This window comes from Orcinus orca, chromosome 3, assembly GCF_937001465.1.
Source record: "Orcinus orca chromosome 3, mOrcOrc1.1, whole genome shotgun sequence".
NCBI classification, from domain to species: domain Eukaryota; kingdom Metazoa; phylum Chordata; class Mammalia; order Artiodactyla; family Delphinidae; genus Orcinus; species Orcinus orca.
In genome coordinates this window covers 96,824,807-96,841,193 of record NC_064561.1, presented here as the reverse complement: position 1 = coordinate 96,841,193, position 16,387 = coordinate 96,824,807, and the positions used below count along the sequence as shown (strand labels likewise).

General features: G+C 39.3%; 1 protein-coding gene across 14 annotated transcripts in view; it reads left to right on the top strand.

The window, feature by feature from the left end:
- FER (FER tyrosine kinase) overlaps positions 1-16,387 on the top strand; it is a 622,960-nt gene that overhangs the window by 128,025 nt on the left and 478,548 nt on the right. For 3 of the 14 annotated variants that reach the window (XM_049707493.1, XM_049707494.1, XM_049707492.1), the window contains exon 1: positions 15,642-15,928. The exons of 1 other annotated variant lie outside the window; for it this stretch is intronic. The gene's annotated coding sequence lies outside the window, so the exon portion shown is untranslated. Of the gene's footprint in view, positions 1-11,405; positions 11,587-12,050; positions 12,580-12,618; positions 13,364-15,641; positions 15,929-16,387 lie in introns of those variants that run through there. 10 more of the 14 variants (XM_004267438.3, XM_049707495.1, XM_049707498.1 and 7 more) reach the window with 10 other exon arrangements.

Genomic DNA, 16,387 nt, shown 5'->3' with positions numbered 1-16,387 from the left:
AAAACTACAGAATTCATATTATGTAGTTCATATATGAGTACAGTATATATTTCATTCTTACCAGAACAGTGTAAACTACACAAAACTAAGTTTTTAAAATTTCACTTTTTGATGTGTGCACATCTATCAACCCTCTCTAGCTTTAGCTTGCTAATGAGTAAGAAAGGACAAAAAGGGAAAGTAACTATATGATGCCCTGTCCCCCTTTCCTCCTATATCATCATTTTAGTATGAATAGTTGGCTAATACAGGAAGTAACACAAATAAGAAAGAATATGATAGGATTCCTTGCGTGTTCATATTTCTTAGAATGCCATTGCCTTCTTTCTGCACTTGAAGCAAGTTCTGGTTTGAATGGAAAGCATACCCTCTCAGGCTTGTCAGTGTTCCTTTTAACTCAGTCATAGAAGTAACACACTGACCTTGTGCTCACTTTGAACTCTCTGAACTCTCATGCACTATGGGTCTACCTGAAGGCTGTACTCATGAGGTATTGGGAATACTACTGAGAACAGAGTGGCAAGGAGCAGTGCAAATGCGTATCTTGCATGTCTTCTCTGTTTACATGTATGTTCCATCGTTCCTTCAGACTTCAGTTACAAAACACAGCTTCAAAGATAAAATTACTAAGAATTTCAAGATGGCTACAGGAGAGCATTAAGTGAAGGACAAGGCCTTCTGAGTGCGGGGACATGTTCAATTATATTGTACCTGTGTTCACTTGCTGAGTGGGCCCACCTTTCCTTAATGTGTATGTATTGGGAAGCTCTGTATATAGTAAGTCTATTATCTTAAAATATTTGGAGGAAATATCCATGTTACATATTTTCCTGGACTCTTGGAATACTGCTGCCCAGGATATTAATTTATTAAGGGCTCCTCATTTGGTCCTTAGCACTAATTCTAGGCCTAGCAGAGGGGGCTGCATTTAAATTTAGCAAATCGTGGCTTTTTGAAAAATGCAGTTGGGCTAAATGGCCTCCAGAATAGACAAAAGCTTCTGATTTTCAGAGAAAATGATGATACAGTAATGTTTGGCAAAAACTGAAACTGAAGAGAATTGCTATTTCAACAAAATCGATAAAATATATAACTTAGAATTTTTCCATTTTTTTAACTTTCTATAACTGTATACTTAGACAAATACATATTCACAGATCCACACAAGACATTATATATAGTTACAAAATATACTTTACCAGACCTGCCCTAGTTAGATATAACCTCCCTAAGGCTAAGATGTAATGTAAGCAATTTGGAATCTGTAAGATAATGCCATCCATCCATAGTACTTATTATTTCAGTCAATAAAGTTTCATTTCATTCCATGGGAACATACTGCAATATATCAAGTGTCTGGCAAACACATTCAGGTTTTTAGTTAAAAAGAGGACCAGAATATAAGGGTATATTTATTAGTGTATACATTGTATTTTACGGGAAAGTAATAATGGCTGAGAAATGTTCATTCATTCATCCACTAATGGTCCAGACATATGGATTCTAGCTCATCTGGTCTTTGAAGTTTTCACAGAGCTGAGATTTGAGTTGAGCCTGAAAGAAGGGAAAGCATTTCTTTAAAATCAGAGTTGTATGCTGCATATATGCCCTTCATCAGATGTGTGATTTGAAAATAGTTTCTGTGGCTTGTCTTTTCATTCTCTTGCCCATATCTTTCATAGATCAATTTTCTTTTCTAATTTTAATCAAGCCCAATTTACCAATTTTTTTCTTCCCTATGTAGTGCTTTCAGTGTTGTATCTAAGCACTCTTTCCTTAACTGAAGTTCACAAAGATTTTCTCCTGTTTTTTCTTCTGAAAGGTTTGTTGTTTTATTTTATATTTAGGTCTATGATCCATTTTGTGTTAGTTTTTGTATAAGGTGAGAGATATGGGTAAAAAACAAGCCACCAGAAAACTTCTGCATGTCAATGGCCAATTGTTCCAGCAACTTGTTGAAAAGGTTGTCCTTTTCTCCACTGAATTGTCTTTGCACCTTTGCCAATAATCAACTGATCATGTTTACATGGGTATATTCTGGATTCTTTATCTATTCCATTGATCTGTATATCTATGTTTTCACTGATACCTCACTTTCTTGTTTATAGTAAGTCTTAAAATCAGGATAATAGTCCTTCAACTTTGTTCTTTCTTTCAAAACAACAATCCAATTTTTTAAAAACATTTATATTTTCTTTTCTTTATTTGGTTGCACTGGGTCTTAGTTGTGGCAGGTGGGCTCCTTAGTTCAGCTCACTGGCTCCTTAGTTGTGGCACACGGGCTCCTTAGTTGTGGCATGTGAATTCTCAGTTGTGGCATGCATATGGGATCTAGTTCCCTGACCAGGGATTGAACCCAGGCCCATTGCGTTGGGATTGTGGAGTCCTTAACCACTGTGCCACGCAGGAAGTCCCAACAACTACTGAAGCCCATGTGCCTAGAGCCCGTGCTCCACAAGAGAAGCCACCACAATGAGAAGCCCACGCACCACAATGAAGAGTAGCCCCTGCTCGCTGCAACTAGACAAAGCCTGCGTGCAGCAACAAAGACACAATGCAGCCCCAAAATAAATAAATTAAATTAAATTAAAATTTTTTTTAATTAAAAATAATTAGTGCATGTCACTTCAATAAACCTAGTCATAAAAGGGTTTTTTTTAGTTGATAATTGTACATTTATAAATACATATACCAATTACTTCATTTTCCCTTGCTATTTCCATTTATCTCATACAGAGTTACTCAAGTTTCAAATGGGATCTGTAGTGCTCACTTTCAGTACTTGGGGCTCTATAAACTTCTCATCTTTAATATTTGTGGTTCTAATGGTATAATATTTTCCCTCTCCCTTGGTACTTATAAATTTATGAATTAATTAGCTGAGTTGGCTACAGTGTAGTAGAGCAAATGTTTGATCCTTAAAAAAGGAAAAAAAAAGGCTGTTAGCTCTGTATGGGAGGAAAAAATATGTCCTAATCCCATACTCTGCCCAATGCTTAGGAAATCGCAGTGAGAGGCTCCTTTCATGTGCTTCCACCACATGAAGCTTCTTTAGCAAGAATTAGAAACAAAACTAAGAAATACATAAGAAATCATTTGAAAATAATAAAGACAAACTAAGAAATACTAGGATTTTTTTTTAAATGGGCAAAAGCTTTGAACAGATACTTCACCAAAGAAGATATGTGGATGTCAAATAAGAACATGAAAAGATGCTCAACGTTATTAGTCCATAGGGAAATATAAATTAAAACCATGATAATATACCACTACACACAATGAGAAAATATAAATTAAATTTATTTATATTTTAATATAATAAATATAAATTTAATATAAATTAAATAAATATAAATTTAATATAAATTAAAACCATGATAATATACCACTACACACAATGAGAAAACAAACAAACCCACCAATCCGCCTCCCCCTCCTCAAAAAAACACTTGACAATACCAAGCTTTGGTGAAAATGAGGAAAAATTGGAACTGTCATGCATTACTGGTGGCAATGTAAGATGGTGCAGCCACTTTGGGAAAAGTTTGACAGTTTCCTACAAATATGTACTTACCACAGGACCTAGCAATCTCACTCTTAGGTATTTGCCCAAGTGAAATAAAAATGCTCACACATATATGTGTTAATATATGATATTTGGTTTTCTCTTTCTGACTTAACGTCACTATGTATGACACACTCTAGGTTCATCCATGTCTACAAATGACCCAATTTTGTTCCTTTTTATGGCCAAGTAATATTCCATTGTATATATGTACCACATCTTCTTTATCCATTCATCTGTCGATGGGCATTTAGTTTGCTTCCATGTCCTGGCTATTGTAAATTGTGCATGGAATCTAGAAAAATGGTACAGATGAACCTATCTGCAGGGTAGAAATAGAGATGCAGACATAGAGAACGAATGTGAGGACATGGGTTAGGGAAGCGGGGTGGGATGAATTGGGAGATTGGGATTGACATATATACACTACTATGTGTAAAACAGATAGCTGGTGGGAACCTGCTGTATAGCACAGGGAGCTGAGCTCGGTGCTCTGTGATGACCTAGATGGGTGGGATGGCGGGGTGGGGATGGGAGAGAGGTCCAAAAGGGAGGGGATTATAGGTATACATATAGCTGATTCACTTCGTTGTACAGCAGAGACTAAGACAACATTGTAAAGCAACTCTACTCCAATTAAAAAAAAATGATCACACAGTAAAACCTGTATGTGAATGTTTATAGTAACCTTATTCATAATAGCCCAAAACTGGAAAAAACCCAAATGTCCCTGAACTGAGAAATGGATGAACAATGAAATACTACACTGCAATAAAATGAGAGAAACTGCTAAGACATGCTATAACATAGATGAATCTCAAATGCATTATTCTTAGTGAAGAAGTCAGACTCAAAAGGCTATATACACTGTGACTGCAATTATATGACATTTTGGAAAAGGCAAAACTATAGAGATGAAGAACAGATCAGGGGTTGTGTGAGGACAGGGTTGACTACAAAGGGGTAACATAAAGAGACTGTGTTCTGTGTGTGTGTGTGTGTGTGTGTGTGTGTGTGTGTGAGGGCAGGAGAGGTTTGGAACTGTTCTGCATCTTATATGGGTGGTGGTTTGATGGCTATGAAATTCTCAAAACTCATAGAACTCTACACCAAAAACAGTGAATATTACTGTATATAAATTTAAACTACATGTGGAGGTGTAAAGTATTCTACTGCTGAAGGGAAATGGGGAAAGGTAACAATGAGGTGGGAGGGAAGTCTGGATAGTTAAATTGCTTGTAGATTTGTAAAGCCTGAAGTCAAGGTTAGGAAACTAGATTTACCTCTAAGTTAAAGAATTTGAATGTGGTAACATCAAAATGAAAATGATGGTTAGGTGGCTTAAATCTGTTGACAATGTGTACCATAGCACCTTACGGAAGCAGTCAAGGAAACCAGTTAAGAATTGATAAGGGCTCCCCAAGGGTAAAAAACTTATGTTTGAATAGGAATTTATATATTGAAAATTCATTCGTTTACTCTATATCAATTTATTGTCATAAGAACCAGTGAAGTTAGAATTATTATTTGCAATTAATAGATATAAAAATGGAGGCTTAGGGCTTCCCTGGTGGCGCAGTGGTTGAGAGTCCGCCTGCCGATGCAGGGGACACGGGTTCGTGCCCCGGTCCGGGAAGATCTCACGTGTGGCGGAGCGGCTGGGCCCATGAGCCATGGCCGCTGAGCCTGCGCGTCCGGAGCCTGTGCTCCACAAGGGGAGAGGCCACAACAGTGAGAGGTCCACATACAGAAAAAAAAAAAAAAAAAAAAAAAAAAAAAAAGGAGGCTCAGAATAGCTAAGGGATTTGCTTAAGTTCATAGTATAAAACTGTGAAGCTAAGACCCAAATCTTAGTTGTTTGATTCTTTCCAGTTCTCTTTATTTTCTCACATTTTATTCATTTCCTTCCTGGCATTTATCAAATCTATAGATGGTCTGTTAATTTGTTTTCTTGCTTATTGTCTGTATCTCCTACTTGTCTTCAGGTGAAGAGCCCTGCCTCTACGGTTTCCTGTCATATCCTTAGAACTTCTCACACTGACACATAATAGGTGCTCAAGAAATATTTACTGAGTGAATAACCATCTAAGTTAGAAGGCAGATTATGTCTGGTTTTATTCTTTTTACCATGTATGCTATATGCAGTGATAGAGAGAGGTGTTCCTGTTCCTTATCTCAGTAGTTCTTAAACTGGCTGTGCAACAGATTCACCAACAGACATTTTTTTAATGTTTATGTTTATCAAAGCAATGCAAGTGAAATGATAGCCCAAGATTGACAACCTCCAGCCCTAACCACTGTTACTTTTCAGTTCCCATCCTCATCCCCACAGTTGAACTCTACTTCTCAACACTGGTGTTTATCCTTCCTAGCATGAAGCAGGCTTTGAATACCCTGTCTTGATTTTTTCAGAATTAGCAATTATCTACTAACTTCCTACTATGGAAGAAGAGGATTTAACTCTCTTACATGATTTCCACTCAAGAATTTCCTTTACTCTATTCCTACAATATTGTAGGAATTACCATATTGTAATTTTTTGTTAAATCAACATTCAGTGCTTAGAATAGGATGATTATGTAATTATCTTTTTAGGCTGAGTCACATGTACACTATGGTTGCATTTTTTAATGGAAAAATTTTTTAAATAATTTTTTTTTTCCTGTGGCTAATAATTGCTTCATCTTTTATATGCCTACTCTTAAGTCATCTCCAAATCATGTCATAATGGTAATACATCTCTCCTTGTAGTAAAATGTATCAGGTAATATATTGATCCCATTATTGTTTTTTTGTTGTTGTTTTTTTCTTGGAAACATCAGACTTCCATTCTCCTGCCTCAGTCTCTAACTGGCTGCTTTTTAGGCCCCTCATACAGTTATTATCCTGGAAATTTCCTTCACCATCATTCTATGCATTCCCCTTTCCTTTCTCCAGTGTTGATCCATGTCTTCATCTCGCTTTTTTCAATCCCTCTTTTTGGTGGAAAATACTTTTAAGTAACTTCCTAAGAAGAGGTTTCATAGGAAGAAAACTTTCTGAGATCTTGCATATCTGAGGATACCTTTATTTGGCTGTTAGACTTGATTGATGGTTGGGTTTATAGGAAATTCTAAATTGTAAATAATCGCCCTTTGGAATCTAAAGATATTGGTCTATTTTCTTCTAGTTTCCAGTATCATTGTTGAAAAGTCCAGTGCCATTCTCTATTATCATGCCTGATTTTTTGTCTGCAATCTGTTATTCTATTTGAAGCATGTAGGGAATTTTCTTTACCTCTGCTATTCTGATATTTTAGGATTACGTGAGTCTTTTTCATTTATTTTTCAGACACTCACTAGATCCATATGATGTGGAAACACACGTCTTTCAGTTCTGCGGAAATGCCTTTCTTTGATAATTCCACTCCTCCTCCGTTCTCCTCCTTTTCTTTTTTTTATAACTTTTATAGTTTAGCTGTGCAATCTCCTGGATTGATCCTAAATTTTCTTTTATCTCATATTTTTCAATTGTATTTTTGATCTTCTTTTGAGACTTCTCAACTTCATTTTGTCATCTACTACTGAATTTTAAAATTTATTTTTTAATTTCCAAAACTCATTTTTTTCCCTCTGAATATTTCTTAAAAAAAAAAAAAAGAAAAGCATCCTCTTTTTATTCATAGAATTTCTTTCTTTAATGACATTGCTCATAGTTCTGAAATTTTCTTCTGCTCTCTGCTTTGGTTTTGTTCAACTCTCCCCCGCCTCTTCCCATAATTTTTTCTGTTTGTTTTGGTGTCTTATTTTCATGACTGTGGGTTTCCTCAAAAGTACGGTGATCCCCAAATGTCTCCTCATATTTAAGAATGAGAGAAGCAACCGGCATGCTTGGAACTTGTGGATTGGCAGACTTCATTTTTGATGTGATTAGGCAAGGAATCACAATGTTGGAAGATTCTCCCCTCCCCTCCAATACTCGTGAAAGTATTTTCCTTGGGCAAGTCAGTTGTTTCCTCAGAAAGTGTTGACCTTAAAAACAAAAGCGCCAGGGCTTCCCTGGTGGCGCAGCGGTTGGGAGTCCGCCTGCCGATGCAGGGGACACTGGTTCGTGCCCCGGTCCGGGAGGATCCCGCATGCCGCGGAGCGGCTGGGCCCGTGAGCCATGGCCGCTGAGCCTGCGCGTCCGGAGCCTGTGCGCCGCAACGGGAGACGCCGCGGCAGTGAGAGGCCCACGTACCGCAAAAAAAAAAAAAAAAAAAACACAAAAACCCCAAAAGAGCCAGCTATTTTACCAGTAAAATAAGTTTATTTGGGAATAGCAGAGAATTTCAATTTGGGACAAGCAAATTGTGGTAAACCATAGGTAAATCTGGAGAACCAAGGAGAGAGACTTGCTTTTTTAGAGAAGGGACGAAATTGGGGAGGCTGTGGTGGTTCTTCACAGACTGCAGGTAGTGGGCAGCTTGTTGTTGGGTCAGAAGGCTACAAACTGTGGTGAGTGATACCTGCGCGAGAGCTCCCCCTTCAGGGCTTCCCAACTCCACTTTAAATGAGGTTTCACACACATGAAAGGGCGCTCAACATCACTGATTATTACAGAAATGCAAATCAAAACTGCAATGAGATATCACCTCACACCTGGCAGAATAGCCATCATCAAAAAATCTACAAACAATAAATGCTGGAGAGGGTGTGGAGAAAAGGCAACCCTCTTGCACTGTTGGTGGGAATGTAAATTGATACAGCCACTATGGAGAACAGTATGGAAGTTCCTTAAAAAACTAAAAATAGAACTACCATATGACCCAGCAATCCCACTACTGGGCATATACCCTGAGAAAACCATAACTCAAAAAGAGTCATGTACCACAATGTTCACTGCAGCTCTATTTACAATAGCCAGGACATGGAAGCAACCTAAGTGTCCATCGACAGATGAATGGATAAAGAAGATGTGGCACATATATACAATGGAATATTACTCAGCCATAAAAAGAAATGAAACTGAGTTATTTGTAGTGAGGTGGATGGACCTAGAGACTGTCATACAGAGTGAAGTAAGTCAGAAAGAGAAAAACAAATACCGTATGCTAACACATATATGGAATTAAAAAAAAAAGATTCTGAAGAACCTAGTGGCAAGACAGGAATAAAAACACAGACGTAGAGAATGGACTTGAAGACACAGGGAGGGGGAAGGGTAAGCTGGGACGAAGTGAGAGAGTGGCATGGACATATATATACACTACCAAATGTAAAATAGATAGCTAGTGGGAAGTAGCCACATAGCACAGGGAGATCAGCTTGGTGCTTTGTGACCACCTAGAGGGGTGGGATAGGGAGGGTGGGAGGGAGATGCGAGAGGGAGGGGATATGGGGATATATGTATGTATAGCTGATTCACTTTGTTATACAGCAGAAACTAACACAACATTGTAAAGCAATTATACTCCAATAAGGATGTTAAAAAAAATTGCATTTCTTAGCATGGTGCTTGGCGTATGGCAGGCAGTTTTTAAGTTGGGAGTGAATAGGTGAGAACTGAGAGAATGGTTGAAGAACTAGAAAGATTCTTACTCCTTTCAGAGATCTGAGTTCCTTAAAACTCACACACACACAAACACATACACACACACACACACAATGTTGTATAGCAAACAATTCTATTTTTCAAAACCAGACTTTTATAAAGCTACTTTCTGCACATATGTAATAACAAATTCATAAACCACATCTTTCCAGATTTAGATTTTCTTTGTATAAAGACAGAGAAATCCTAAGGTTCTTGGAAAAGATATGCCTTGGTGAAGCAATCCCCAAAGTTGTATTTTGGCTTTGTCTAACCATATAATGCATAAACATTCATCGATTTCTTTCATATTGATTTGACATATACCACAGTATTTAATATTTATAGAAAATTAATTTCTTTTATATTTTAAGAGGTTTACTCACATATGTTTAGTTTGTGCAGTTAACAGTCATTACAAAATACATACCAAACATTAACTTTATTATTTCTGACTCAAAATGTATTTTTAGTTCGGCAACACATTATCATCTAATGTGAGGTCATTTTCGAGAACAAATTAAAAACTAGAAACTAATTACTTTCTTTAACTTCATAGTCTTGATATTTTAGGCATAGGTATTTTTTGTGGAATATAAATAAAAACAAAATGTTCTCCCAACCCAGAAATTCTCTCCACAAACGCAGTGGAGAAATAATACTTTTCTTACTGAATAAGCATTACACCAGAATGTGATGCATATTGCAGGCAATCTGCAGAGACTGCAAAGACAGAAAGCAATCTCACCCTTTTATACAGCCTAGCAGATACAACCCATTACGTATGTTTTCAAGATAAACAATAACTAGTCATCAAGTAATAGGCCTTGATAACATTGCACACATAATTCATCTTGACTTTATTTCCTAATTGGGGTGACCATCAGAGTTAGCTAATAAGCATTATCCACAGGAAAAACAAATGTCTCATCTTTATGACAGAAGGTAGTTTTGCAACTTGGAAAAATTTGCCCACAAAGTTAGGTTCCTACTACCCCATAGAAACTGGGAGAGAGGGGTGCTATCTCTCTCTCTCTCTCTCTCTTTTATTTGAGGTATAATTGACATATAATATTACAATAGTTTGAGGTATACAACATAATTCCATATTTATCTCTAACTGATCACCACAGTAATTCTAGTTAACATCCATTACCATATATAGTTACATAATTTTTTTCTTGTGATGAGAACTTTTTAAGATCTACTTTCCTAGCAACTTTCAAATATGCAATACAGTATTATTAACCACAGCCATCATGCTATTACATTCCTATTTTTTATTTTATAACTGGAAGTTTGTATTTCTTGACCATTTTCACACATTTCACCCACCTCCCACCCCCTGCTTCTGGCAACCATCCATTTGTTCTATGTATCTTTGAGGGTTTTTTGTCTTGTTTTTTTTAATTCCACATATAAGGGAGATCATATGGCATTTGCATTTCTCTGTGACTTATTTCACTTAGCATAATGCCTTCAAGGTCCATCCATGCTGTTGAAATGGCAAGCTTTCATTCTTTTTTTAAGGCTGAATAATATTCCATGCTGTATATATACGTATACCACAACATCTTTATCCATTCAAGGGTGCTAGCTCTCTTGACATTTGCATTTCAAAGACATAGTTCCCAGGTCCTTGAGAAACACATTTCTGGGATATAACGCTAACAAAACACAAAATGACAGAGACCTATCCAGTCTTCAAAATAATTTATATACATTTCAAAGAGATGAAAAAGTATACAACAATTACCAGTTTTCTAAGGCAAGTGCTCTAAGAAAGGGAAATCCCTTCTTCCATATCCAATAGGGAGAATTAAGCTTTTTTAAAAAAAATTTTTGTCTTTACATTTGTCTAATTGGTTATGTGTAACCTTTGTAATTTTACTTAACCTTTCTCAACAGTATAATAATTTAAGAATAAAATAAAAGTTCTTTTAGGCTTAAAAAATACAAATAAACAATTAAAACCCCCATAACACAATGGAAAAAAATAAAATTCTTGTCTTTACAGCACGTTTTGGTTTCTTTAAAAGAGTAGACATGAAAAATCCCGTTTAAAATTTGTCTATGTGTAGGGGCGTTCACTACAGTAAAATAAATTACTCTGTTTAGAAATTATTAATTATGAACTAATTATTCACTCTTCTTTGGCTCCCATTGTAATACACAAGTTTTGGAGGAGGCGGGTCGAGATAGGGTTGACCTTAGAATTTGCTCCAGGCAAAGAATGTGGTTCAACCAATGCAATGTACGATACAATGCCTTAAAGAGTCGGCTACAGAAACAGACCCTGCAATAGTGACTAATAACACCTATCATACTGTTACAGATCACCTACGTCTCTTTGTTTAGCTCAAATTACTCATTTTCCACTAAATTCTTTTGGTGAAGGACGCTTCAGAAACAACCCTCACTGGACGAGCAAACCAACTTCGGTTCTTCACGCATGCTAGACTCTGGAAGAGGTAAGAACTTACTACAGGAGACTACTCACAGGACCTGCTGTACACTTTTTAATAGCATCCATCACAATTCCAGCATTGTCTAACCTTTTTTTTTTAAAGAAGGTCTCAGGCACTGGGAATTACAGGAATGAGAAAGACACTGTTCCCGCCTTTCAGGCACTTCAAGCCGAAAACTAGTTTAAAAGAATCAACGTTACAATAGATGCAAGTAAGATATACAGTAAAAGTGACTGATTCGAAGGGATGAAGGATGCGTATTTAGGGGTGGAGGGTCCGCGACCCCAAAGCCGCTTCCGTTCCCGGAGATTTCAGCTCCCGGGATCACCCAGCACCCCGCGGGCACAATTAACATTTTAATCGCGTCTCCGTCCCCACCCTCCAAATTCCTTTCCGGCTGCCGACCCGCCGGGTAGTCCCTTCCAGGCGGCCCCAGCTTATCACCCCCGGTCCGGCCACTTCCCGGCCGCGGCCAGGCGAGCCTCCCAAAGTTTCCTGTGACGCCGCCGCCCGCCTCCGGCCGCATCCCGCCCACATTCCCACCCCAGCAGCCCTGGACACCGGCTAGAGAGGAGCGAGTTACAGGGACGAGGAGAGCTGAGCCACCAGGAGGGCCCCGCGATCCCACCCAAGCTGGGGAGTGAGCCCGGAGGGCGGCGGCCGACGCTCCACGCCTCCCCTCGCCACGCCCGCAGCCCCCGGTCCGCGCGCGCCCACCGGGCCTGGTGCCCGAGTCCCACCCCTCCGGGGTCCAGGCCAATCGGCCGCGCCCCGCCTCCTGGGAGGTGGTGGAAGAGGGGGTTGGGGGTCGGGAGGCAGTGCCCGCCTTCGGCGGGTGCCCATTGGCTGAGACCTCGAGGGTGCCCGGAGACCGGAGTGCAGCTGGATTGGCCGCGGAGGCTGGTGACAGCAGCGCTCATTGGTTGTGGCGGCCCCCGTGACGCGGGGTGGCGACTGGCTCCCGTGTCTGAGGGGCTCCTGCTTGTCAGGTTCTAGGTAGGTGAGTTTCGCGCCGCCCGCGGCAGGCGCTGTTACCCGGGGCAACGCCGGGGGAGGGGGGAAGAGTTGGGAAGGCCAGCCGAGAACTGGGGCAACACTCCCTGCCCGCAGTGGGGCGCCTGGGGCTCTGCCCTGGCTGCGGCGGCTGCGCCGGCTGCGCCGAGGGCTCTTTCTCCGCCCTCAGCCATCCCCCCCCTCCTGCCCCCGGCTGCGGGGTCTCCCGTCCATCCTGCGCCCGCGGCGGCGCATTCCTGTTTGCGGCTTGGGCCGGGCTGCCCACCCGGCCGGGCGAGGCCCGCCCTTCCCACCCACCCGGGACTGGAGGCTGAGGGGGCGGGTGCCGGCGCGAGAGGGCTGAGGCGGGCAAGACGGCTCCGCCCAGTCGCCGGGTCCGGGGTTTGCGGGGTGTGGGGCGGTGCTGGGAGTACCGTGGGCACCGCGCATCACGCCCGCACCCCCTTTTCTCGGCGCGATCCCCTCGGCGCGGGCCTCGGGCTGGGCGGCCACCCCCAGTCCCTAGGTGTTACCTCCCCAGCCCCTTCCTACCGCTGGGGCCTTGCGGTCTCCCTGGACCGGCACAGTCCGCCCCCAACTCTTCTCTCGTGTCAGCTTCCCCACCCCCTGCTTTTATCCCCCACCTTCCGTCCCTACTCCTGTCTTGGCCAGGAGTGACCCTCAAGAGATAGTGTGAAGCTAGCGCAGGCGGGGCAATTTCTGTTCTGTTCTCTTTGCCATTTACGGTTGAGGAGGTGTTTGGAGTCACCTTCGGGTCAGCTTTCTGGTTAGTCTCCTTTAGGATCAACTTTCTGAAACACCATAATTGAGTTGGTTTTGGTAGGGTGGTACGTCTTGCACAAATTAACTGTGAAGCTGTCGCGTGTGTGTGTGTGTGTGTGTACATTTGTGATTTTGATATATAGTGCTGTGCAGTGCAATGTCTAATAATTTATTAAGGCTGGCACTTTCATTTTCGATTGCCTTATGGTTAAAAAACCTTAATCTTTTTAATTCATAAGAAGCTGCATATATTCGTAGTAGTCTCACTGTAAATTTGACATAAATTACTCTGGGTGTAGTGCCGTTTTTTTCTTTCTCCAGATGTTTTAAAATACTAAAAAAATTTCTTAAATGGAGTAAGCGATATAAAAGTGTAACAGAAAAATCAATAAGAATAGACCAAATCTATTTTAGTGATTAAAGACTAGAAAGTACTTTTCCACCTATGGAATGGGGACAGGATTTTTAAAAACTATTGCAAAGTATAATTATTTCACTGTGCAGTGTTGTCCTGGTGTATCTACCTATATGGGCTTTAGGAAGACATACTTGTGAAGAGCGACACATTTGTCAGTGAATGCAAAGGAGGGCTCAGTGTATGTTTTGTGATCTGGGGAATCTTTTCTGCTAGTTCTCTTGAGCCAAGTGAACTGTTTTCAAAGGTACTGGAAGTATATTAAGGGAGTACATAGGCATACTTGGAAACCTTTCTCCAGTTTCTTCCATGAAAGACCTTTGGCGAAGATCTGTTTCTCTTCCATACTGATGGTTGGCAGCGTTAAATATATACCATGTAAAATTATTTAAGGTCCGGTTAATGCAGCTTCTGCACTATTTCAGAGTTTGATGTCAGTAGTTGAAGGAATAATTCAGGCTTTTGGTAGACCCTTCCTTTTCATTTCATCTTCAACTGTTATGTAGCTATAACTCTGGTCTGTGAACATTTCACATTTGCCTTTTTTTTCCTCCAGTATTTCACTATGAAAAATTTCAAACAATGTAGGCAGGTTCAGTTGTGCTGTAAATACTCACCATCTACACAGAAATAACATTTTCAGGACAGCTGTTACATGGCATATACTAAGGAACAGAGGAACTGAAATTATCAAGTTTGAAAACCAGCATAAATATGTATCAAACCAAAATATTGTAAAGTGCTTATTTCCGTTCGTAGATGGTAATAGTGTTTATAAAAACTGTAGTAATTGAATTCCATGAGACTATTATAAAGCAGTCCTGTGAGTAGGAAGTCATTATCTTTGTAAATCAAGGCCTTGGTGAGTTAACTGTGTTTTGGTAATCAGAAAAAAAAGAAAATCTAATGAACTCGTTATACAAATAAAAGTCTTGTTTTAAAATTGGACTCTTGTGTTAATAGATTATAGTTTTCTACTTGATTTTTAAATGAGCGTCTTCTTTTGAAGACAGGTTGAAGGGACTATCAATTATGCACTGTTTTGGTAACATACTTAATAAATTGGGTCAATCTTATGTATGTTGTTTTGGAATAAGAATGTGTTTTTGTAATGGAAAAAGAAAGCTTACAAATGTGAACTTCTTTTAGTATAACTTTTCCATGGAAAATGAAGTAATTTAGAGAGATTTAAGTTAATTTTAATAGGACTTAAAACTATCTTGCATGTTGTTTCGTGGTGTTGCTAAAGGAGTATTTTAATACAGAACTTCAATTTGTGATAAAAAGAATAAGAAACTGGTATAAATTAATTCACATATGTGTATATTATATTTATAATTTTCCCATACTAAGGAAATTCCTGCACTCTTCTTTAAGTATGTGAATCCTGCTTTTCAGTTTTAGTATGCCCTAAATCTGTTTTTCATACTTTGCTCAGTTAATAACTAATTTCTGAAATAGTGAAATTGAGCTATGTCTCAGAATTTATAGATCTTTGGATTGCCTCATTATTATTTTTCCGTATCTCATTTGACTTTGGCATGCTTATGTGTGGTTTATTTTTCATGCCATGCCATTGAGAGATAGAAGGGAACAAGGAGGTCATAGTTTTGGAAATTTGGAAGGAATAAGATGTTCAGATACTTTTTAATCAAAGCGCCAACTCCCCCCCACCCCCGCCCCGCCTTCCTCCCTCTTTCCTTTTTTCTTGCTCTCCTGTTTTTATTATAAAAGTTAAATGCTTTAAAATCAATTCAGAAAACTATACAGAAAAAAAGTCATCAGTAATTCCACGATAGTTAATGTTTTGAAATAACTGAAACTTTTGTTTCTTCTGTAACACTCTACCAATCATTGCAATTTTATGGTCTTCATTGCAGTGTGTCAGCACTTACATCTAAACTTGGAGGAGTTCCTGAACTTGAGACTCAGTTAGCCTAAATTAGAAGGCGGCTCCAAAATCTGGAGGAAAAATGGAAAATAATCAATAGAGGACAGATTAGAGTCAGAACAAAAGAATCAGACCCAAGCAATTACCCACTTTTTCTTTTTTCTTAAGTATAAATATAGTCCTAGTTGACCATATGAAACTGCTGTATGACTGACAAAATATGGAGCCTCTCAGGTTTTTTCTTTGGAATTCAAAGTGTCCAGGTAAGATGAAGTTTACTTAGTGCCTTTCTACAGAAGTTTTCGGATATTTCTACTTGGGGGCGATATTTCATATTCAGCTTTTAAAAAATTTAATGTCATGCATGATTTGGAATTATTTCCTAAATATTCATTTATACTTATCAAACTATGACTAATTTTTAGCCTATACATTATCACCGTTCACTATAAGCTTAATATTGTCTCCTCCTTTAGAAGGTTTTAATTAGAAGACTGAAAAGTTCAATGTGTGTGTTTCTTGTGAGATAGCAGGGTATAGTGAAAAGAAGAGTCATTTATTTTGGAGCCAGATAGTCTGGGTTTCAGTCAGAAATTAGGATTTTCTTTTGTGGGATCTTGGGCAAGTTTCTTAATCTCTTTAAACCATAGTTTCCTCATCTGTAAAGTGGGGATGATATAATTGCCTCACAAGGTCATTATGAAGAAGAAATGAGACAATTG